The 24,198-nt window shown below is 46.1% G+C and overlaps 1 protein-coding gene across 15 annotated transcripts in view; it reads left to right on the top strand.

Moving 5' to 3' along the window:
• The window catches only part of TBL1XR1 (TBL1X/Y related 1), a 116,646-nt gene that overhangs the window by 7,192 nt on the left and 85,256 nt on the right, over nt 1-24,198 (top strand). For 5 of the 15 annotated variants that reach the window (XM_031614651.2, XM_031614652.2, XM_031614650.2 and 2 more), the window contains exon 1: nt 17,296-17,969. The exons of 3 other annotated variants lie outside the window; for them this stretch is intronic. The gene's annotated coding sequence lies outside the window, so the exon portion shown is untranslated. Of the gene's footprint in view, nt 1-17,295; nt 17,970-18,049; nt 18,373-18,439; nt 18,665-24,198 lie in introns of those variants that run through there. 7 more of the 15 variants (XM_090147737.1, XM_090147740.1, XM_031614653.2 and 4 more) reach the window with 3 other exon arrangements.

The raw sequence follows: 24,198 nt of genomic DNA, 5'->3' as shown, positions 1-24,198 counted from the left end.
TGAAGGTGTCAGGTGCAGCTGCAATTCCTCCTGCTAGCAGCGGGCAGTAAGCAGGGGATGATAAAGCAGGAGCTAGGGAACTGAGGCCCTTTTCCTCTGATACCCCCTCCACAAAGCACTGTTCTCATCAGCTCCTGTCTGGTGGTCCTGGCAAGTTGTATGGCTGCTGTTACAGTGCACAGTGTGTTACACCAATGTGGAACAGCAGCAGAGCAACTTCTCCAGTTGTCATTTAGGTGCTGGGTAAGCACAACTCAGGGATAATTTTCTAATCTAATGAGTGCCTGTGAGTTTTCTTCCGTTGTTTGGGCTGTCCAGCTGGTGGTTGTTCACTGCAGTGATGGAGGGTACTTTGAAAGAAGAGATGCCTTTTACAACTGACTGGAGGGCTATAGGATTATTTTATATAGAAAATTAACTGAAAGATGAAATACAGAGGCTCATTCTGGTGATGAAGGAAGGAGTTCATGTTAGTTGTCATAAGACTCCTCAGATAAAATGGATCTTATGCACCAGCACAATAGGTGTGCTAGAAATGGTCTGGCACCACTCTCATCACCACAGACCAAGTGTGTAAAAAGTACTGCTCTAAGCAGTAAGCACAAGCTGGTAGAAATAAAGAATTTTTGATTCCTTTGTTCTTTTATAATGGCACCTTGTGTGTTCTTTCTGGGCGAGCATGTGTATTTACCTGCTGCTGATGCATGGTTGCTGTTAGCTTGTATTTTCTGGCCTCTTACGTATTGCAAGAAGTTTATCAATGTCTCCTGTGTGGCTTGATGCTGCCCCTCGAGGGTCAGCTGCAGCTGGGTGTTCCTTACCAGCTTCTTTCCTTCGATGTGGTCTGGCTTTCTCTCCAATCGTTAGCAGAAGAGAAGTTCAGAAGATAAGTTGTGTGTTGCAGAATTTCAGCCACGGGACCAAATGCGAAATGGAGCTGGTGGGGAGGGGCACCCAGCTGAGGTCCCTGTGGGAGGGATGCTTTCTCCTTCCATCTTTTATTTTTTAATGATACCATATAGTGTTTAATAATTCAAGATATACATAATCCAAAATAGGCACACTAATTAACCTTTGTTTTGAAAAATTTAATTAATGCTTAGTCTCTGTTCAGACTCTAAACAGTTTGGAGTGGGAAAGGTGCTACGAGGAAAGTGTGACAGAATATCTTCAATATTGAACACCTTCAGTTATTTAAGCAGAAACGTGGGCTGGACCAATTAAGAAAAAAAAAAAAAAAAAAAGTTGTTATACAGTCACGTGTGTGCTAAAGTAATTGCATGTGGTGTTCCCAAACTCTCATCCCGCAGCAGAATGGTAAAGCACTAGGCAGCTACATGGAGGAGGGAGTCTGACTTGGGAGCGCTTTTGCTGCTGGTCAGGAGGCCCTGAACCTGGAGCTTGTTAAGCTGGAGCTCTAGAAGGGAAAAGAAGGAACCCCACTCAGTTGCAGGCAGTGCTGCCCGCCCTGGCTGGGTAAAGCTGGACTCTGCATCCCACTCTGTGTCCCAGAGAGATGATGAATTTTCTGAAAGGTCAGCTGCTGTGCTGTGACTCACTAGCACTAGTCCTCTGCAGCCCGAGTGTCTTCAAAATACATCACTGTATGATAAGAATTTTCTCCAAATGCTCAAGCTTTAATATTCTTCCCCAGCTGAACTGTAAATAAAATTATTTCCTAAGAGCACTTATTTGAGCTTGATTATTAAATACATTGCCAAAATCTGGTCGGTTAATATACTGCCTGCTACTTGAGCTGAAGTATCTAGAAGACAAAGAAAGAAGTAAACGAAAAGGAAATCAACATTTTGCTAAATTGCATGTTTTTAAAAATCCCGTAATTGAGGCTGCTACTTCATTTCCATTTGTAAAACAGATTGAGTTCCCTTTCCATCTACTAATGGATTTGGTTTATCTCTGATACTAATTGCAGCATTTGCGTGGCTCACACAGGCTGCTTGTGACAGGACGTTGAGTAAGGAAAGTCAAAGTGCTGCGGCTGTGCTGTGAGGTGTCATTTGGGAGCAGTGCTCAGCATTGAGCTCTGCTGAACTTCAGGCCCTTGGTCTTTTTCCTGTGGCTCCAAAGTCTGGGTCAATCAACCAAGATAAACTTGTTAATTTGCTGTCAGGATTATGTGCCTCAGGTCTCACTTGAGAAGCAGTGGGAAGGTTCAGGTGATAATAAGGCGATACCAGACAGTCTGGATGTTTAATTAAACTTGGCCGTGCCCTCTTTGACCTAGCGATGGGCTGGAAATGTCACCAGAACAAAGGTTGCTCGTGAGGTTTGCAGGTGTTCCTGTGCTTTGCAGGGTTTGTGACGGAGGTGGGGGTTTGCACCATTTTTCCTCATGTTTTCACATCATCTTTGGGAAGAGAATTGTGTTCTGAATCTCTGGGGGGGAAAGAAAACATGTGTGTATGTGATGAATAAACCTTTTCTTTGAATCTGCTATAGCAAATGAGTTTGTGTGCTTCTGAATGAAGCAATATGCATGATTCTGGGTCTCATGGTAAATGGAGAAAACACACAACCTCCTAGCCAGTGTTCAGCTCCTAATTAGCAGCAGGGCTGCTCCCAAGCTCAGGTACAAACTGTGTGTATTGCTGGGGTGGGAGGGCAAGCAGCTTTCCATAGCATTGTCCCCAGGAGCGTGGGCTGTATCAGCACCCTCAGCAACAAGCAAACCGAGGATTCACTTTTTGGCTTCCATTGTTTCATTCTACGTTTACAAACAGAGGCTTTATTATTATTTTTAAGGCGCTCCTGAAAGCAATCCATCAGATTCCCAGGGAGTTCAGCATGGCAAAGAAAGGCCCAGCTACAGAGTTGCCTTTGTGGAGCAGTTCTGTGGGCGCTCTGCCATTCGCACAGCAGGAGAGCGTTGTAATAATGACACCAACATCTACCAGATGTCTTCTGGAGGATTTTGTTTCAAGATGCATGGCTGCTAGTTCACAAGAGTGTGTGGGGGGTTTTCTGCCCTAATATACATGATTTGTTTAAAAACTTTGCAGGTGTTAGAATTTTTATTGAAGTCAGAGAGCTGAGAAATTATATACAGTCAGTGAGGTAATGCTTTCTCCTCTCAGATGGGAGCAGAGAGTGTACACAATCTGTATTGAATAAAGGGCAGCTGTGTGTTGCCAGCACAATTTTATACATTTGAAAACTAATCCCAGCCGTACCAAGCCAGCTCTCTGTTCCTGCAAATCCATGCAGACAGCAAGAAAATCCACCGATGGCTTGCTACTTTCCTCCAGAAGCTTGCAGGGCAGACCCTCCCCATGGCTAGTGATGGTGGAGGACCTCTTGGTGCAGCTCTGTTAGAGCCAGCACCACATCTGGCCAGCTGCAAGGACTCCAAGCCCCCCAGCTCTTCCCACAGCCGTGCCCCAACAGCTGTAGAGAAGAGCTGGGGGTATTAGGGCTTGCCATGGCTTTGGGGAGCCGGACAGCTGCTTCCTCTGTCATCACATCACGCAAGGATTTTGTTTCTTTTCCTCTTTCTCTGGGCTTGATTCACCTGCCTGCTGAAGCTGTAGCCTGTAGAGATTTGAGATTTTTTTTTCATTATTATGATTTTTATATAGGTAGTTTGTAATGTCAGGATATGAGGTTGAAAGGACAAGTCTGAGTCAACCCTCTGATGAATTCTAAGTATTTCCTTTCTACATGGATGAGATCCAAAAATTTATCTTGGTTCAATAAGCCCCACTTATTTCTGGTGCTCGTTCACATAGACTTTGAATCCTTTGTGTCTGCAGAAGAGGGCTGGTCATTTGGGTTCAGCATAGCTCTTTCCTAAGAGCCTGGGATGTGCAGAGTCAGCAGGGGAAATATTTTGGGGGTGGCAACTGAAACAGGCCATATTTCTTTATATTTTAGTATATAAAATGTATATATAAATAGAATATGTGCAGAGGACGAAGGTGCTGCAGACTGGGGCCTCTCTGTCAGGGCCCCCTGCACCCAATCATTGTTCCTTCTGTGTCCCTGGGCCGGGCATGTCCAATAGGGTCTCTCAGCTGCCTGAAGTAAATATTCCCTTATTTCCCTTATTCCAGGCTGTCTTTCCCCCTGTTGCTGAATTTTGCTCAGCATAATGATTTGAGGGCACCATTTTCAGTTTCCTCTACGGAACCAAAATTAATACTGTTATGCCATAGAGCAGCAGAGCGAGGCTTTAAGCATCCACCAACAGTATGCATATTTCAAAATAACCTAATGGCTTCTAAAACCCAATACTGCTAAAAACCACTGCCACAGTCCACAGTAAATATCCGTGGTGCTTGCCTGAACTGCATCACTGGGGGAACAGTGCTAGTTGGTGCCTGTCACCATCCAACATCTGAGTTGGAAAAGGTCTGCAAGGGTCATCAAGTCATTGATTGAGAGGTGCTGGTTCTCATTTTGCCCCCATCTGCATAGGGCAGCTCACTTGGGGGCTCACTTTCTCTGTCCCCAGGCCTGGTGGGCAAAAATTAAGGATTTCAGTTTGTGCCCTTCTGCTCATGCTTTGCTCTTTACCAGGAAGATACTATTTTGTTTTGAGAAATACATTTAGATACAAAAAGAGAGGAAAGTTAATCAAAACACTACATTGTAACTGGGGTCCTTATGGCTGCCTCCTGCTGTCTCCAGGGAATTTTGGCCACCTACAGCTATCTCCACCATGGCTCATTGGGACCAAGCAGCACCAAACAGACTCAAAATGGTGACGGATGGGCAGGTAGAGGTCAGCTGGCCATCTTGGTTTATAAGAGCTCTTGCTCACTGTGTTCCAGAGCTGCTCAGGCTTTTCATTCATTTAGATGCCGGAGATCTGTGCTTAAGTGCTGGTGTGGGCTGCTTATAGGAGCAGGAAACCACTCCCTTTATCCTCGCTTGATCTTTGGGAGTTAAATGTGTGCAGTGCCCTTGTTGGCAACAAGAGCATCGCAAGGGGTGGGGGGTAAGAAGTGTTAACACAGATGTTTACCTTAACTTCTTGTTTTGTGTGGACTAGGGAAACTGGGGAAGAGAGGAGATAAGGGACACAGGTCTGCAGAGCATGGAAAAAAGCTCTCTGAAAGCCAGTGGAGGTTGTGTCGGATTGACTCTGTAATTCCCTTGATTTTTGCAGTGGCTTTTCTTTGTCCTAGCATTTTCTTATTGTTATTTAAACACACCGTTCTATTAAAAGAGAAAGATAATTGCTTTTTCTTTCTTCTGCTGGAGCTTCACAACACGATTAAGATATGGAAAACAAGTGACTGGATGTAAGGAATGATGTAACAGGTAGAGACAAGCTGAAGTCACTGCGGCCCAGTTTAAAAACCACAGCAGTTCTCCAGGATCTATTTGTTTCTCTTAATAGGGTGATTTGTTTTTATATATTGCTCTCTATAATTATCATCACACTATGTACTCGCTGGCTCTAGGTTCAATGTAATATAAATCCAGAATTAGTCTATTGAAGTCAATGTCCGATACGTTTGCTTTAACAACTAAACTAGGTCCTAGTCTTGTTTATCCTACTGTAGCTCCAAAATAACTCCACCAAAGTAAATACATCTCTTCTCTCAACAGGGTTTTCTGAAAAGCCCTTGTTGTGCTCCTTGGCTACCCCTCCCCCCCTTGTGCTGCACTACATGCTGCAACACTGCTCAGTTGTTCATCTTGCTATTGCTTCAGACTCAGCCTTGCTTTAAGCTCAATCTATGTTTGCCCAGGCTGGAGGAGCAAGATGTCTTGGTTGGAGCCATCTCCTCTCTCTTTGCCATTGGCGATGCACATTGGCATTTCGGTGCAACCTAAACTCTAAGGCAGACCTTAGATCAGAAAAGTAATACTCTTGAACTTAGAAGATTTAAGCCCCAGATTTATTTGTAATACTGGGTCTAGAGACAGCTTTTTAAGGGCTGTGAGATCCCTTGGTTTCTTTACTGGGCTGCTCTGGTGAGCCACACAAGGCTGTGGCTCTTTGGAGCAGATGAAGGAGCTGACTGCTTCTGATCATCGCCAGCCAAGATAGATCTTTAACTCATGTTTATGATCTTCAGCCACCAAAGCCAGAAACAGGGCAGTCATGTGTGCTGATCCCTGACTGTATTCCGGGGTCTCAGCTGTCGTCCAGGGATCTAAGTGCTGAGTTTTGGGGTGAAGGTGAAGAGGCTCAAAGGAATATGGCTAAGCTTGGGGAAAGCCACAACAGTTCTGAAAACTACAAAGGGAGAGTAAGAGGGCTGTGAATATGGGAGGTGATGCTGAGGAAGCAGCGGGCAAACAGCCAAGCTGAGGTTGAGAAAACCTCTGCAGGCTGGAGAACAGCCACACAGCTGGAAGCCATCAGGGCCGTGGTGCTGGGAGCAGGAGGGCAGGCACAAGCTGCAGTGTGCTGCTGGGTGCTGTGTCAGTGCTGGCAATGCAAGGGCTTGGCCGTGCTCAGGTTTGCTCCTACATGAGTGGGTGGTCATGGCACTGATCTGCGGCGGGCTCTGGAAGTCACTTCTATCTGACAGAGGAGAAAATAACTTCCGGTGTTTGTTCCTGATAATTTGGTGCAGTTTTTATGTCATTGAGGGCAAACATCAGTTTTCTTTTCCTTTCTCAGACAAAGACACTGCATGTCTAGGGATGCCCAAAATGCTCCTCAAACTTTTCTGCATTTTCCACAAACTTTCTATTCAGTAGATGTGCAATAATTGCACTTCACAGTTATATGCTGTTACTTGATAAGACAGCTGCAAAAAAAGCTATTTTCTGATTTTCAGATACAGGAGTTTATCTCTAATGTGAGTTTTCACTGGCAGTTAAAGAAGTTCCTAGAAAACTGTTCCAACTTCCCCCTCAGTACTAAGATGGTGGGAGGCAGATAAAACTTATCATCTACTAATAACCAGCAAAAAGCTTAGGATTTTTTTTAGCTGTAAAATGGGGGCCATTCATTTTTTTTGAGATGACACACTGATTACCTCTACCCCAAGCAGAGGATGGTTAGCCCTACAGAACCCAGACTAGAGGATATAGTGTTGTATAGTCAATGAAAATTATATAAAGGAATATTATATAATCAAATAATATTAAGATGTTACAATAATGAAATAAGCAAAAGAGTTAGGCACAGCAAGACAAAGAGAATAAATAGGATGCTCACCTGTGTCATGGGCTCACTCAGGAAACTCCAGTGGAGTGGATCTTCCAAAGAGGGAGAGATCCTTCCCCACTGGCAGTCAGCTCTTAAATGGGTCCAGGAGAGGTGCAGCCAGGCTCCACCCCTTCCTGCAGCACAGGTGAATTGCCTTCACCTGTGCTCCCAGGGCTGACTCAGTGCTCGCCTCAGGTGATCAATCAGAGGTTCAGGCCGTGACTCAGCAGTTCCCATACAAGTGTTTTGGCTTAAAATTTGAAACCTAAAGATTTGGGGCAAAAGACTTTCAACCCAAAGTTCATAGTTTTGATTTGGAAATGTCATTAAGAGGGTATAGAGGACAGTGCTGGAGGACTTCAGCCTGGCCATATGTCCCATGCTATCCTGCAGCGCTCTCTCAAATGGGAATAAAATGTTCCATTGCCATATGAGGGATGAGGTAGGGCCTGGGAGCCATTTATTGTTACACAGACACTGATTTTCCATAGGAAAGCAACCTTTTTCTCCTAAGATTTTAGCTGGAGGAAAAAAAAAATGCCATAAAACCTTGCATGTGCTGGCTGTGTGCATTGCTTCAGAACCCAGAGCTCCTGCTCCCTCCCTGAGTGCCCCAAACCAGCAATATCCTACTGGCTTCCTCTCCCCATTAAAATTCAAAACACAGCCTTTCACTCCATTCCTGTTCTCAGATGACATTTAAACCTGTCAGCAGTTACAACTGGTGTCATGTAATCTCTGTAACCAATGCAAAAATTGCTCTCTTGCTTCATGATGGCCTCTAAAAAAAGAAAACGCAATGGAAAGAGGATGGCTGAGTCTTCCACAAGCACTCCAAAATGCCCATCTGCTGCTTTCTGTATTTCTTGGTCTGAAAGCATTTCCACCGCTCCTTTTCTCGGACAGCGAAATAAACCTGCTCCATAGTTAGCAATCTGCTGTCCCAAACTGCAGAGAGAGAGCTTGATTTTGCTGGATCCCATTTGGCCATGAGGACAGACAGCCCATTCCCTTTAGGCCTCAGATGAGATTTCCTCCACGCGTAGTTCAGCATAGTGGAGTGTATTTCTGGATAAATATTCTTCAGACAGAAACAGTTTCATGTCTGCACACAAAGCCGGAGCCGACGAGTGCACAGGCATGCGCTAATACTGCCTCGAGCTTTGAGTGAGCATGCAATCATTTCAGTTGCTTTCTTTGCTCTGGGCCTAAGTTTGGCCACCGGTAAACAGTAACATTGTATTGTTTATAGAAAGTGCTGCGGGTGGTGGACGGTCCTGTCCGCCTGTTTCCATTTCCCCGTGATTAATGTATTCAAGCCTATAGACATTTGTTTTTATGAACTTCACAAACAAAAACTTGATGTTTTGGTACTGAGCTCAAATATGGGAACAATTTTATTCTCGATGCCAGCGTTTGTGATGCGAGAACTGAAAGGCATCCAGAAATGCTGTGTTTTCATGGAATATTCTTCAGTCCCAAGATAAAGCATTGTTCAAGCATTACAGAAGCAAAAACAATCCCAGTGCCTTGAAAGCTTTTCGTTCTGCCTCTGCTTCACGGAAACATGACTCAGGGCCAAATGGCTGATTGTATCATATGATGTAACAAGGAGTTAGAGAGCTTAGCAGGGAATTAGAATAATGCGTTCTGTGTGTGCCTGTGTGAAGGGAAGGGGGGGGCACAGCGTTTATTGGAAAGCTCTAAGTCTTTTTTGCAGCTATATGTTACTCACTCACAAACCTATCCCTTGTTAAAAGCAATGGGATCTGGTGTGTGCCAAGCTCCTAGCTGCCCAGCTGAACCCAAGGTCAAGATCTTTTCAGCTCAATTAAAGGCTGCAACATCCTCCTTGCTAGGGTGCGGAGGAAGAGAGCTGGGTAGGAAGAGCAGTGAAACCCCTCAGTGAGGGGAAGGAAGGATCTGGCCTGGCCTACGTCATCATAGCAAGCTAAACATCTAGGGACGTTCAGGGCTTTTCTGCTGGAGTGGGTGTTGTGCTGCCAGGAAGTGGCTGGTGGTGAGGTGTGAGGCTGCCTGTGCCGCTGGCGGATTTTGTTTTGCTTTCTGTCTTGGTTCTGCCAACAAGAAAAGGCATTAATTGTAAGCGTGAACTCCAAGACGAGGAAAAATCAAAGATGACCCAAGTGCCTGGAGGCATAAAAACAGCTATGGAATTGTTCAGCTTGTTTAATGAAATGGAGCAGCACAAAGATGCAGTTAATGTATAGATTTATATATACAAATACAACAACACTGGCACTCAACTTGCTGCAAATTCTAAAATGGGGAAGCCTGTCTCCTGTTGGCTACTGGAAGGAGATTTGGGACAAAAGGTCCCATTAGAAACATCCTGCCTTTGTTGCAGTGCTGTGCTGGCAGAGTGGGAAGGAGTCTTTGGTACACTGCTCAGAGCCTGAGGCTGGCCATGCTGGGTGCCATGTCCCTAGGGTCTGGTCCCATCAGAACCCACGTGCCCCTGTCCCTCGGGTACCTGGGGTCTCATAACTTCATTCATAACTTCCCATAACATTGAAGGAGAAATCCTCATCTCCTGCTGTACCCGCAGGACAGACAGGGCTATGAACTGGGTCTCATGGGAGCTGCCGTTTGTTCCCACTGCCTACATTCATGCTTGTGTGTATCCATGCACGTATACCAGCCGTGGGAGACCGTGCCATTCCTCCCCGTGCTGGCAGCACACTGGTGTTCCTTTTCAGCTGGTTATCTGCTTGCAGGGTGAGCAGGGCTGTCTCACCATGTCTCTTTCCATCTCCAGTGATTCATAGGAAAAATGAAATGTCTGTGTTGAACCATATTCAATGCTCATATCTGAAACACTGGGTTTGAATGCCGGTGCAGGTCATTAGGTCCTTAATTTTCTCTTTAATGGATTTTCTAATGCATTTGATGAGTAAATAGAAAATTCCATTTGCAATCTTAGTCTTGAAACGGCCGTAATGTTGCCATTATTTATGTTTACAGAAGTCCTGCAGACTTCCTGGGAGGTGCAATACGTGCAAATGTTAGGATTGCTGGGGCCCAGACACGTGCAGCTTCAGCCCAGGCCAGTGTCAAAGAAACAAGTCGAGTATGTGCTCTGTTTTAGGAGCATGAATGATCCCATTGACTTCAGATTGGCTACGGCTAGACCTGAATGTATGTCGTGTTTGCACAGAAAGATGATCCAGAAGGAACTGACTGCGCAGGAGCGATGGGGCTGGGATTCATGTAAGTTTGCAGGAAAGGGCCAGCAGAAGGGGCCACCCCATGCAATGTGTGCTGCCCAATGCTCTGTGTGCTCCCACTTTGTGCAGGTGCTGCAATCTCTAGGAAGCTTCCTTCTGCCAGAGCTGCCTGCTTGGCTGCTCAAACAGTCTGAGCCTCTCGGTTTGCAAGTACCATGTTTGTGCAGAGTAATGTGATTACATGCTCACGTCAATTTGTGTAAAGTTGGCAGCGTCCTCGGTGAATATTTTTGTACCTCCAGCTTCTAAATGGTATTGCTCTTAACAGCAATGTATCATCATTAGTAGTGAGACCTTAGTGGATGCACGAGCAAAGTGTGATATTACTTCAACCTCTGAAAATACTGTGTGATAATTAATCAGGCATAGGTTCACTGTGCTTCCACATTACTTGGTAGAGACTAATGCAATGCCCTGAGCAAGCTTTTGGTTACAGGGCAGCTGGTTCCCTGTAAGCCCAGCAGTGCAGTGCCTCCCAGACACCTCTTTTGGTGCAGCACCAAGTACTGACACCTCAGTGCCTGAGGTGGGAAGCCAGCAAGATGAACCAAAGGTCCAGTCCAGTGCTGCAGACCCTCAGCCCAGACCTTGACTGATTTCTGGGTCTCATCCTGCAACTGTTTTGAGGAGCAGCAGTGCTGGCTGTGGTGCTCCCTTCAATAGTGCAGTTATGTATTAATAGGGGACGGCGCTGGCAGCAGGGAAGGGTAGCAAAAGAACGCATTTGTCTTGCTGTCCAGCAAGGCACGTAACAAATAGCAATGCCAAGTATAATCCTGCTTCGGTTAGAACTGTTACTTTGGTTTGTCATCATTCATTGTTCGGAATACAGCTGCTTAATGACAGGATGTGGGAAATGAAGTTTTTTATGTCCTCGTGGACTTTTTAAAATAAAAAATCCCGAACAATGCGGGGGAAGGATGCGATTGCACAGAGCAGTCTGACTGTGCTGAGATGCTGCAGTGACAGAGCTCTTGCCCTTCACTTTAAAAATAACCTGCTGTGTAAACCAGGGCAGCATCCATGCTGCAGCTTTGCTTACATTGCACAGCTGTCGCAGCTGCCCCTGCTCAGCACTAGGGTTTGATACGAAGAAGTGAAGAATAAAAGACAAATGTTATGGATCTGCGTGGGACTGTTGCTTCTTTGCAAGTGCCCTTGGTCCAATTCAGCTAGCGAGTGTTGTGTTTCTATCAGAAATGGGGGAATGGAGGGAACTGGCTGTACAGTCTGGGGGCGCATGGAGATATGAGTGGGACCAGCTGAAGCAGGGGCTGTTCCAGCGCTGTTCTCATTTTTGTGTTCATTTTAATAATGGTCTTCATTTTTGTACAGGCTGTGATGTGGGTCCCCCCTTTGCATGTTCGTTGCTTATTCCTGGCGGTGCAGAACGGCAAGTGGGCACATGATCCCTGCTCCCAGTGGGAATTCTTTTATCTGGGTGTGCTGTGCATTATGTAAGCAAATGGGGAAGCTGATGGGCTTGGTGAGAGATGCTTTTCATCCAGGCATTAGACTAATTTTTGGCCTCAAAAGCAGGCACAGCCCTTGAAGAACCACCAAGGGCTGGGATGCAGCCAACAAATCTGCATAATTGCCAGCCCATCCCCTGCTTCCCTGTGCCTCTAGAAATGTTCTCCCTCCTCCTCTATACATTTGTTAAGCCCTGTCCTGAGCTGTGTGAAATCAGTGAGGAATTCGCCTGAGGTTCCTCTCCGCCAGCTCTGGCCCAGGGCTTCTCAGCAACGTAAGCAAAATTAAAGGAGGTTCTGGGGCTGGGATGAAACCACCCTGGCTTGTGTACAAGGACACACAAGGGAGAAGAGAGGAATGGTGATGCTGAACTTTCTGCCCTTAGTGCAGTAAGAAGGGCAGGGAGCTGCTGAATCTCCAGGCTGTGGACTTCCCACATCCCTAGAATTTTCCGTGTCTTACAATCTCAGCTAAACACCATCTTTTTAGGATTATTTGTTAGTCATTTATTAACAACAGATCACTGCCATGCTCATCTCCACTTTCTTAGTTATAAACTTGTTTTCTTTTTTCCTTTCTGTATCCCTTGCAAATTTCTACTTCCAACAAGCCTACTGTTATCTCACTTGTGCTATTTTAAGTTCTGTGGCACAAAAACGCTGACTCACAGAAAGCCGTGTTGTAGGAAATATTGGCTCAGCTGAGGAAATAATTCTCCGTTCATTCTTCCACCATGTGCTTTGGTTTTGTTTCTGTCCTTTTTTTTTCTTCCCTGTCTGTTGATCTCATGTTATGCCACACATCTAGCACTGTGAAAGATGGAAAGCTATTTCTAATACACACGGCACTGGTCAGATGTCTTTCCGTATATACCCTGGAGTGTTTTATGTACCTGCTAGAAATGTTACACAGAATGCTCACATAGCTCATAAAATTTGGTCTTGTATTGGAAATGTTTTGTGGAAATATGCTGCTTAATCTACTGCAGCGGCTCACAGTTAATGTTGTCAGTGTGCATCAGAGGTTGTGAAGATTACGACTGGTTCAGAGGAGTATGATACGTTATCACAAGTCCTCAAGAATGAAGCTGAAAGAAAGGAATGTTCCACAAAATGTAGATAATTGACAAAAAAGGGGAAATTCAGGAGGCTCAGGCAACGTAATCCTTATCGCTGGACCCGTGTTGATGCCATGCATCAGAGATAAGTACCTGCACGCACCATTTCAAAGCTAAAGGGCTGTATAAAACAAAGCCTGAACCACGCTAGGGTGTGCTTTAGGTGTTAAGCACGTGAAGAGCAGTGAACGTCTAGGCTGAAATTCCAGCTCGTGGGGTGGGAAGGGTGGAAGGGGGAAAAAAAGCAACCTACCTCTTATTGACTTCGCAGTGGCTTCAGTCATTGGAGCGAGTTGCCTAATAACGTACTGCAGGGCGTGCTTTGGCCATACCATATAGTTCACTTTATGTTTAATATATCAGAAGATAATGCTTAAGGTATTCTATATGTGGATATAGCTATTTACAAGAAAACATCTGATGTCTATAACATAAGAAATAGAAAAGTCAAGGACTTTTGAAAGTACAGATTGATATTTTTGGCGATATCAACAGCAAAACCTAATTAGAAGGTGGTTTTCCACAATTGCTGTCCTTCGTACATAAAGTATAGCCCTCCTATAAATAATATCACCATCTTTAAAATACTTTATAATAAACACTAATTTACCCTCCCAATTTTCTTGTGAGATAGATAATTATGTGTTAACAATATCATCATCATTAGTAGCTGTGTTAGTCCTCTCTTTTTATAGATGGAAGCTCATGCACTGATAATAAACAGCTTGCTGAAGGCCACATGAGGAGCCTTTCAGGACTCTGATTAGAGAGCAAACAGTCCTGGCTCCCAGTCCTCTGCTCGTGTGGAGGAGGAGAACAACGTAGGTATAACGAGAGAAAAGCAGGAGCTTAAGTGTTGGTAAGAAAAAAGAATCCTCTTCAAATTGGCTGCATTCCTGTGCTGCCAGGAAATATTAAAATATGATGTGATAGTGATAAAGGTAAATATCTAGTAGATTTTGCGCCCTTTGTGCTTGTACTTTTATTTAGCAATTGTAGCACATAGTGTAGACTGTTTTATGAATCGCCATGACACTTAAAACACTGAATTTTTGCAACCACATCCTGGTGCCATGAGATAATCCATTTTGATCTCAAGCTGCAGCCAGGTATGTCTCACTTGAAACTTCAGAGGTGTGTGATAGCTGCCAGTACCGCACCCTTTTTCGTAATGTTGTTATAATAAAACAAGTTTGGATTTGCTTGGCCATTGCAGGATGCGAGATGGGAGTTAGAACTCTGCCATGAATGTAGCCTTGCTGTGACCATGTGGCTAATGGCTGCTTCAAGGATCTCCAAGTGGTGAGCTTCCTTTTCCCTTGATAGGCACCGTCCTCTTATGCCAGCAAACCCACAGCCAGATGCAGTGGGAGCAGTTCATTTCTTCTATTAAAGCCAACAAGATTTCAGCCCCACTTGTTTAAATATCAGGTTTAACTGGCACTCGCCTGCATATCAAAGGCAGTATGGTAATTTTTAGGAGGAAAAGTTTGCCCCAGTATTGGCCAGACTTGTCCCTGGTCTCCCTGTTGCACAATGTGCTGCTGAGTCACTGTCATTTCTCACCCAGTAAGAGCGTATCACTGGGGCTGTGTTCGTGCAGCAGAGGGTAATACAATGCATGCTGTAACCAGGAGAGTCTTTGCATAAACAAGAGCTAAAAATGAACGAAGAACATTCCTGGGTTGCTCGTATTTATTTATGCACTGCCATACATGGGAAGTTTCATTCTGGCACCTAAGCTGCGTGGTGGACTGGGCTCGAGCTTGCTTTTCTGAACTCAGTAATCTAATTCCTGCTGATGTTCTGGCATCTCACTCGGCCTTTAGCTTCGTCCCAGTCTGTAGAAGATTTATGGTCAGATAATATACAGATTTAACACAATAGCATGGGTTTTATTATTTGCTGGAAAATGTTAATAAAAAAAAAACCCTAGTATTACAGACGCATTTTAATCCCTGAAGTGATTTTCGAGTAGAATGCATGAATTATTAATTGTTGTTATTGTTATTACTGCAACACATACCTATCTCACAGGACACTGCGAGGATTAATTAATTCTTGTAAAGATGTAAAAGGCCATATAGGTGTCAAGGGTTATGACTAAAGTGCTTTGAAAATGGAAACCCCTCTGTGAGTGCCAAGTATTATTATTTATGGAGTCCAGGCGGTGTGCTTGGTGCTGTGCAAACACCGGTCCAGTTATTGCAAATATTTGCTTGTATGTGCTTAGTAGGCGGAGTACTCACTGTTACAAGTAATTTCAGCTATTTTAAGGATATGCCTTATAAATATGGCTGTAAAAAGACTTCCCAGAAGTTGAGGTGACGAAACCATGGAAAGTGGCAGCACGAAGTAATGCCCTGTGCGGGCTTGTGAGGTGTTCACTGAGCTGGGGCCATAGTGAAGGAAGAGAAAATGGAACAAAATGGAAGGGGTAAAATTATTGCAGCATACATCTGCCAGAATGCACTTTGCAGATTCTGCAGGGCAGAACATGCACGCAGGTAATCACAAGTTCAGTGCGTGATAATCGAAAGTGAAAGCCTGGCACGCTGGAGTTGTGACTGAACATTTGGTGAACAGGAGACCACAGAAACCTTCAGCCAGATGACTTCAGCTCAGCATGTTGTCGCTGCTCGGCAGATGGATGGGAAGGCAGTGTTTGCAGTTTCTGTGGGCCAAACAAGGCAGTCTTGAGGGGTTTTCCCTCCCTCGTTTCTGGGCTTATATTTCCTGTTGCTATCTCGTGGATGTTTTGCAGCCCCTCCCACGTCCTTCTTCAGGGTAGTCCTCTACATGAGGTCCCTTATCGGCTTTCCTTCTGCCTCAGGTTATGTGCATGCTCCCATTCCCCCTTCCTCCACCCACTGTTACTCCTTATCTGCTCCTAACTAGGAAATAAGTCCTTCCGAGTACTGAGAGGTTAAAATCCTTTAGAAGCACAGGCACATCTGAGATGATAACACAGGAAGGTGCGAGTGAGTCTCTCGCTACCTCTTCCCCAACCTTCAGCAAACAGCTCATGTCTTCCTTGACAACAACCTTCTCTGAAATTCTGCTGTTGGACTTCATAAACTTCCTGCATCTTTAAAGCCTACACACCAGTGCTGAGAAGAGAAAGTTGTCCACTTTGCCATCAAAATTATTACAGAAATAAAGGTTGAGCGGTTTGCAATTACAAACATGCTACCTAGCTTTCTAGAGACTTCAGTTTCCTCATGCAATTTAGTCTTCTTTAAGCAAATGGATTGAACGCCCACAGTTTTCTCAGAATTAAACAATTTTGTGATGAAAAAAAACAAAAAAAAAACAAAAAAAAAAAAACCCAACGTGCTTTCTGCAAAATTTAAATACTATTCTTCTAAAACAAAGAGAAGCCCATGGACATGACCCTAAAAAACGATCACTGTGAGGTGATGCTGCGCCCAGAGACCCACCCCGTCTGCTTTCATCACGATGTCATGGAGCAGAAGAGTCCCATCGGCTTGGGAGTTGAAGCTCAGGTAATGAAATCTGCCTGTAGCTCCAGAGTTGGGATGAGTGTGATTCTCCAGCAGTTTCAAGATATTAAAAAGAAGCTATGTGTGTCCACAATCGTATTGCGTCAGGCCTGGTGGAAGTGCATTCTGCAGGAAGACACTGATACGGAGGTCCTGTTCCGGCGGAGGTCCATTTCAGCCCCGCGTTGGTGGAGCCTCGCACCGGACCTGGTGCTGCAGTGGGGCCCGTGGCGGTTGGCGGTCACTGCAGTGCCGATGAGCGCTGGGCCAGTGCCCGAGAGCGTGAAGTGCTGTTGCAAAAGCATTGTGTGATGGAAAGGACCGCCCGGTGATGAACGTGGCTTTGATCAACAAAAAAATAAACAAACCTGCAACAGAAATTACAGACAGCCTCACATTCTGAAAATGAACAGCACGCAGGTAGGAGACGTTATCACCGCGGAGGGTTATTTTTATTCAGCAAAACGAAAACGGGCACGGGCGTCGAGCGGCGCCGATCCTCAGGCCTGGCTCCTGGTGCCACAGGAGCCGAGCACGGCGCCATTAACATCTTTCCCAGACGAACGCCGAGGCCCGAGCGGCCGCACTGCCCGGGCTCCTGACCCCGCGGCCGGCCTCCCCGCCCCGCTCCCCTTCCCGCCACGGCCCTCAGCTCTCCTCCCCTCGCGCGCGGCGCTGCGCCTGCCTGGAGCGCGCGGGCGCGCGAGGAGCGAGCGGGCGGAGGGGAAGGGAGGAAGGAGGAGGAGGAGGAGGAGAAGGAGGAGGAGGAGGAGGAGGTGGGGGCCCGGCCGCCGCCCCCCGCCCCGCCGCAGGTTTGTTGTGCCGGGCGGCCGCAGCAGGCCGGCCCCGCTCCGCCGCTCCCTCCCGCTCTCCCGTCCCTCCCGGCGGCCCCGCTCCCCCCGCGCCCATTTCCGTGCGGCTGGGCACCCTCTCCCGGCGCGGAGTGTCTGAGAGCCGTTGGCTGCTCCGAGCCGTTTGGCTCCTTCCCTTAGTAACAGCTTTCACATTCTGCCTCAATTCCTCCTCAATCTAAATCACACGCGCACACACACACACAGATATTACTTTTTTTCCTCCTTCCTCGGGACTTAATCTCTAATCCCCCCTCTTTCCCCACCCTCCCCTCCCCCGCTCGCTGGCTCGGGATATAATTGAATATCACAGCGCTGTTTGGTGGCTGCGTGGTGGTGGTTTTTTTTTTTTTTTTTTTTTCCTTCCTCCTCCTCCTCCTCCCGTGTGTGTGTGGTGTTTTTTGTTTTTTTTTTTTCCCCCCTTTTTATTATTACTATTTTTTTTTTTTTACCTCTCGCCGTGGACTTAAAATAATAATAATAATAATAATAATAAAAAAGCCATTATACCTCTCGGTGTGTACACACACAGACATGTGCCCGTCTGTCTCTATGGCCGTATAAAAACAACCGCGGAGGAGAGGCGGACGCGGGCGGATTCCTCTCGCGCCTCCGCTCCCGGGGAAGGGGAGCGCCGCCGCCCAGGTAAGCGCCGGGGGATGGGCGCCGCTTCGGGGCCGATCCGGGGGGCTTCGGGGGCGGCGTGGGGGTGCGCGTGGCTGCGGGGTGCGGGGTGGTCCTCGCGTCCCTTCCCCCAACCCGCGCTGCCGCTGGCCGCCCCTCCCCCCACCGGGCCGCGTTTTGGGGGGGTTTTAGGGGAGAAACGCAACGATGAGGCGCTGGGGGTGAATTAAATAAAGGAGCCGTGGCGAGGCGGGTGCCGGATCGCCTATTTTTAGCTCGATTTGTGTAAAGAGGAGCGCTCCCCTCCCCCCGCTCCCCTCCGTACATATTTACTTCTGGCGGAGGGGGAGGGGAGAGGGGAGAGAGAGAGGGAAAAAAATAGATTAAAAAAAGGGGGAAAAAGGCATCGAGCGGAGCTGCGGAGGTACGGGGCCGGGAGGGCGGCGTGGGGGTCCGCAGGGCCCGGCCAGACGTTGGGGGAGGGGGGGAGGGGCGGCGGTCCGGCCCGGGGCTGCGGGGCCCCGGGAGGAAAGTTTGTGGCTGTGGGTGCCGCACGTGAGCGGTGCGGGAAGTTGGGCGCGGAGGTCGCGGAGAAGTTTATGAGCTAAGTTGCGAGCGCTCTCCGGTGTGCTCGGCCGCCTCGTGTTCCGTTCGGTGCGAATCAGAGGGGTGATCTGTGGGGTGACCACGCGACCTGCTTCTGAGCACTCAGCCAGGTCGGGAGGAGCGGGTTTGGGGGCCTTGTGGGCTGAGCGTCCCGTGGCACTGAGCGTGGATGGGGCCCTTGGTTGTATCCCGAGGGCTCTACTGTGCTGCTGGGTGCTATCCCTGCTTGGGGGGTTGGTTTGGGGCCTCGGCTTGTGCCAAGCCAGCCTGCGTCGAGGCCCAGCGCCTCGAGGTTGGGTTGGGGCCTTCCTTTGGGTGCATTTGTGTGAGCGGTTGTTTCAGAACGTGTTTTGTTAAGGCTTGGTCCTGCAAACCCTTTTGTACGTCTTGGAACTTTGGTGAGCATCTGTGGAGGAGAGTACGGTTGTTCCTAGATTGTTCCTGCCGGCCAGAGAGAAGAGGAGATGTGCTGTTGATGGGTTGTCCACAGGACGCGGGTGGTGCACTGTGCATCAAAGTAGCAAACTTTCTGTGGTTTCTTGTAGCCATTTCTTTTGCTTTGCCTTTGGTTAAGGCCCAATGGAATAGCACTGTGATCTATTATCTTCTTGAAGTCACTTGGGACCTTATACTGTCACTGTTGTTGGGTTTCTTGGGGAGCGTAGAGTTGGCTCCAGAGAAACAAAGGCTGGTGTGGTGCCATGCCTTGGGAACGTGGTGTTAGAGAGTGCCTGGAAATGCTTGCTCCTCTCAGTGGGATGGAAGTGCGATGCGAGAGTATGGAAGGAGTTGGGTTTGGCTCTCTTCCGATGCTGTGCAGAAGTTCATAATTTTTTGTGCATGGGAATATGCACAGGCATAGCATGTGTTGATAGCATAAAGAATGTCATAATTACAGTTAGGTTCTCTTGCTTAAGCTTTTTTCCCCTTCAAACAGGTAGTCATGATTTTTTTCCATCTTTTTAATATAGGTACTTTCAGTTTTTACTCTCTATGGTAATTATTGATGTTTGTGCAGTGCTTTGAAGTTGTAAGGCATCACGTAAGTGCTATGTACCCAGGAACAGCACTTCAGAGTTCTGTTCCTATCATGAAAGAGTTTGATGCTAAAAGGTGCTACAACCCTATGCATAAAGAGACTCTGGATGGATTAGGGGAAATGGTCAAAATTGCTTATAATGTTGTTTTCAGGTAATATTTTTTAGTTAGGAAGAACAGATCCAAATAACGTAACGCAAACTGAGTTATTTTACCTAACTTGATTTTGGATGCAGAATTTAATTTAACATGGACATCACGTTCGAGTCAGAATGTGTTTGCTGTTAGAAATTTTGTAGTGGCAATAAAGACCCACATCCTACAAGGATAATAATTGTGCAGAAGTCAGGAAGTCCTGTAAAGAAACACACACAACTTCATGCACATCAGCAGCCTAGCTCGGCTGAATGAGCTCCACAGATGTCTGTTGAGTCGCACACAGATGAGTGTGTTTTGCATTAGTGGCAGGCAGTGGGATGTGCCTCTTTCTTGATGCTGATGTGTTGGTTTTTTTTTTGGTATCAAAGTGCTATTCAGTGTTCTGCGGAGGCCAAAGCGTGGCCAGTGAGGCACCTTTCCTCAGTACATGTGGAGCCCCAGTTTGTGCCTGCTTGGCCAGCTGTCCTGTCAGCTCCGTGGCCCTTGGCCATTTGGGGTCATGGTGCCGTGAACTCGGTGACTTTGCTGGAGGGGACTTCTGCTGCTGAGCGAGATGGGGAGGTTGTGGAAATGCTGAGGTGTGTTGTATGGAAGTACCACTGAGTTCTAAGAACATTCATTTTGTTTATATTGAGAGTTGTGATTAATGCCCTGTGTAGTGACCACCCTTACCGTGTGTTTACATGTGTGCGTGCAGCATAGTCCTCAATAAAGCGTGTGTTTAAAGCTGTAACCATTTGCCCATGCAAGTATTGTGGCTTGGGAGAGAAGTGAAAGCGTGCGTACACAGCGCGCACCCATGTAGGGCTGCTGCAAGAAGTGAGAATAGACTTTTTGTGTGCTCGTTTTCTTAATGTAAGTATAAATATTTGTGTTAGGTGAAGAAATGTCTGAAGCTTCCTGTTAAGAAGGATGATTGATGGCTCTTCTCAGTGCATTTGTGTTGCATTGCAGCATTAATTTCGTACCTTCAAATTAACAAGTGTTGAAGAAACGGTTCCTACGTTCCTGCCATTGTTTCAGGTATTGCTGTCCTCAGTATGTGCAGCTTTCCAAGCACTGTGGTCTCAAATTAGATGGTCTTAATTTCTGTGAAGTAGCTTAATGAGAAGAGTGACTTTACTAGGAAAAAGTTCATCTAGTGATACCAAACAGAGTGGATGGAGACAGCCTTATTCATCTCATAATTGGTTTCCTCCGAGATAAAGTATGACAATGAAATAAGGAATAAGAATTATCTTTTGCAGATGAAACTGTAGAGGAATATATTGACTCCATTTTTTTTTTCCTTTTAATTTAGCAAAATTGAATTAGCTGACTTGAGGTAAGAAGCAGTGAGATCGCAGCAGCGTGGCAGTCATTTCAGGAGAGTTGGTGGGTTGAGTGTAACAGTGTGGAAGCCTCTGGAAATCACTACCAGTTTGTGTGGGAACTATGAGCTGTGTTCTTGTTAGGGTTCTGCCTTGTGCTACCTCAGCCATAACAGGAAGGCCCTTTCCATTCTTGTCATGAAAACAAGGCTGAAATGAGTTATACAAAATGCTATGGAGTTTTAATGGTTATGTTTGAATTGGGAGTTGAGTTTTCCTCTGTTTCTGAAAGACCTGTAGAACTGTATTTTAACATATCCTCTGAAACGTTGATGTTGAATTCCAATACCACGTCGGTTCTCTTAAGTCCATTGTGCTCTCCTTTTTATACCACAGAGGAGCCTTAAAAACTTCTACCTTGGTAACAAACAAGTGGTCATCCCAACTGGGAGCTTGTGTGGCTGAATGAGAAAACGTGTCCAGCTGCTGGCTTTGCAGGTCCGGCTGGCTTGGCTAGCCATGGTGCAGCTGGGCCCTGGGGATCTGCTTGCTAAAGAGACTTCTGAGGTATGTTCTTATCTTAGAAATAATGATAAAAGTGCTCGGTGAATTAGCATTACTTTGTTTCAGAAGCAGTGCTGCGTGCCTGCTGGTTCAGCGCGGGGCCCTTGCACATCCGTGAAGCAGGGTACTGATATGCTTGTGTTTTTAGAGATGCTGAGTCCCCACAGTTGCGTTTCGAGTTGGCAGTCGCCGCATGTGCTCAGCATCTCGAAACAAGGCTCATGCATGGCTTGCTGGCTTTTGCAAAATCCCATTAGGGTGTAGTTTCTGTTTCTGGGAGTTGTATTAGTAAAGGCTGTGTTGTGTGCTCTGGCTTGTGTTTATTGTAATTCTCGAGACTCCATGTTGCAAAGAAGCAATCGTGTTAGTTCATATTGTCTGGCATTAAAAAATTTAGAATCATCCAAAGAAGAAACATATTTTTCTCCTTTTAGTGATCTTGGAGATACATCTCTCTCTCTCTTGCGTGTAGACATGCATAACAGACTCTCCACATCCCATGCTCTGTGCAGAACCGCACACAGTGCTGTTTTGGCTGGCTGGAGGTGCGGAGGCACTGCTCTGGTCACTGGAGCAGTGCAGTCCTTGGCTGGGCTGCATCCAGCTGTCTGCACCTCGTGCTGGGACTCCTTTAACCCGCTGGTGGGCTGGCAGGGGGATTGAGTCGCTTCTCTGCCTTTGTGTGAGTCTGCCATGGAGCTGGCTGGTGACCTACTGCAGATTGCGTGAGTTGGGACTGTGCGACATGTTTCGTTGTACAGGCGTTCAGGAAAATCGTGGAGCATCTTCCCAAGGCTATGAGTTACAGGTCAGATATTTACTATTTATGAATATGTGGTGCCTGAACCACAGAAATTGTCAAGGTTTGGAGCTGTAGATATATAAGCTGTCCCTGAAGCTGTGTCCTTTTGACGTTACCGGTGTTAGTTCAGGCCCATGGATAACCTCTCACCACGCTCAGAGCTGGAAGCTCTGATGGCAGGCACATGTGGGGTGGATTCCAGTCCCCTGGTGGTTCCCTGAGAGTACCGGGCAAAGACGGGGCACTTTGATTCCTAGAAGTCTTCTAGACTGGCCCTGAGGAAGTGCAGTGAGATGTGCATGTCTTCTGTGGGCATTTTTGGCCAGACTGATAGGTGCTTGAGCGTCAGCATGACTTTTGGAAAGTACATTTTTGCCTTGAAAAAGAGCAATGCAAATATTAAATATTTTTTCATTTATCATTGGTAATGGTCTAACCTACAGTTGTGTTGGGCCAGGTGAGAATTGTTGCTATTAGTTTCAGCGGTTGGCAGCATTAAGTGCGGCTGAAAATGTTACATTAAAATACCAATTGATTTCATCTGAACTGAGTCTGTTTGCTGACCCCCTCCCCCCTTTCCGGGTCTGCTGAGCTCACAGAAATGATGACAACTTTACCTTTTTTAGATTAAGTCTAAATTTGTAGGAAAAAATAGTTTTGCTGTTGCGTAGACCTATGGGGGAAATAACAAGAGATCTGGGTCAAAAAAGTAGGGCATGCAAGATATAGAAGCTGTTGGAGTGCATTTATTTGTCCTGTGCTAGGTTAAAGGAAGTGTTGGTGCTTTCGGTTTGGCAGTGTGTCCTGCACTGCTGTGTGCTGCAAAGGAACACGGCTGTTAAATGAGGAATCGCAGCTAATTTTTGTATGGATGTCAACATTCTTCTCCAGCGCAGAATTTTTTGCTTGGATGTTAACACAAACATGCATTCCTAAAATGCAAACTATTAGCGATAAATTTTAATTAGGAAGCGTTCTGTGAAAATGTGGAATTTTGCCACGGTGACTATTTGTGAATCTGCAACGTATTTGCTTTGGAGTTGTGTTTGTTCAGATTTAATACTTCGTAATGTACTTTCAGAGCAAAGTTAGCACAGATGCGGATGGAGGAAAATGAAGAACAGTGTTGTCAAACTGTCTATTAATGTTGGCATGAAATAAATTGTGCTGCAAACACGTGTTGTGTAGCAACAGGTAAGCTGTTTCCCACGGCTGATGCAGCAGACCTGAGGTGTACAGGAGCAGGGCCTGTGCTCTGTTTATAATGGGAGTGTTTTGCTGATGCAGATGTGAAACCTGATTTTTTACTGTTTCAAGTGCACAACTGAATTTCTTCAATCTGGCATATCATGGTTAGACTGTAAATTTGCAGCACCGTGTGAGATGAGAAAATGTAGAAATATAAAACTTCCGTATGTTTAATTGCAATTAGAAAAGAAAGCCAGAGTGAAACAGCCTACTAAGCAGTTCTGGTAAGCTCAATCTGATAGCAGGAACGGATATCTAAATGTAGCTGATTAATGTAACCCAACTTTTTTTGAACAGCTTTCATCATTATAGTAAATACTTGTCTCAAGTGATTGAGTTGTAAGAAAAATGCTTTGTATGTCTGTTACCGTCTTCCACGGCAAATTCTGAATGGCCTTTGATTACATTAGAAATATCAATGTGTTTATTGTACTGTTGGCAAAGGCCATGGTAGTTGGTTCCTCTGCTGTCTGCACATGCAAGGTTATTTTGATATGGGTTGTTTCTAATTCGTCAATGGCCT

Source organism: Phasianus colchicus, chromosome 10 (assembly GCF_987193195.1).
Source record: "Phasianus colchicus chromosome 10, bPhaCol1.hap1.1, whole genome shotgun sequence".
Classification (NCBI taxonomy): Eukaryota; Metazoa; Chordata; class Aves; order Galliformes; family Phasianidae; genus Phasianus; species Phasianus colchicus.
Note: the sequence above shows the minus strand (reverse complement) of the source record. Positions and strands in the feature narration are given on the sequence as shown.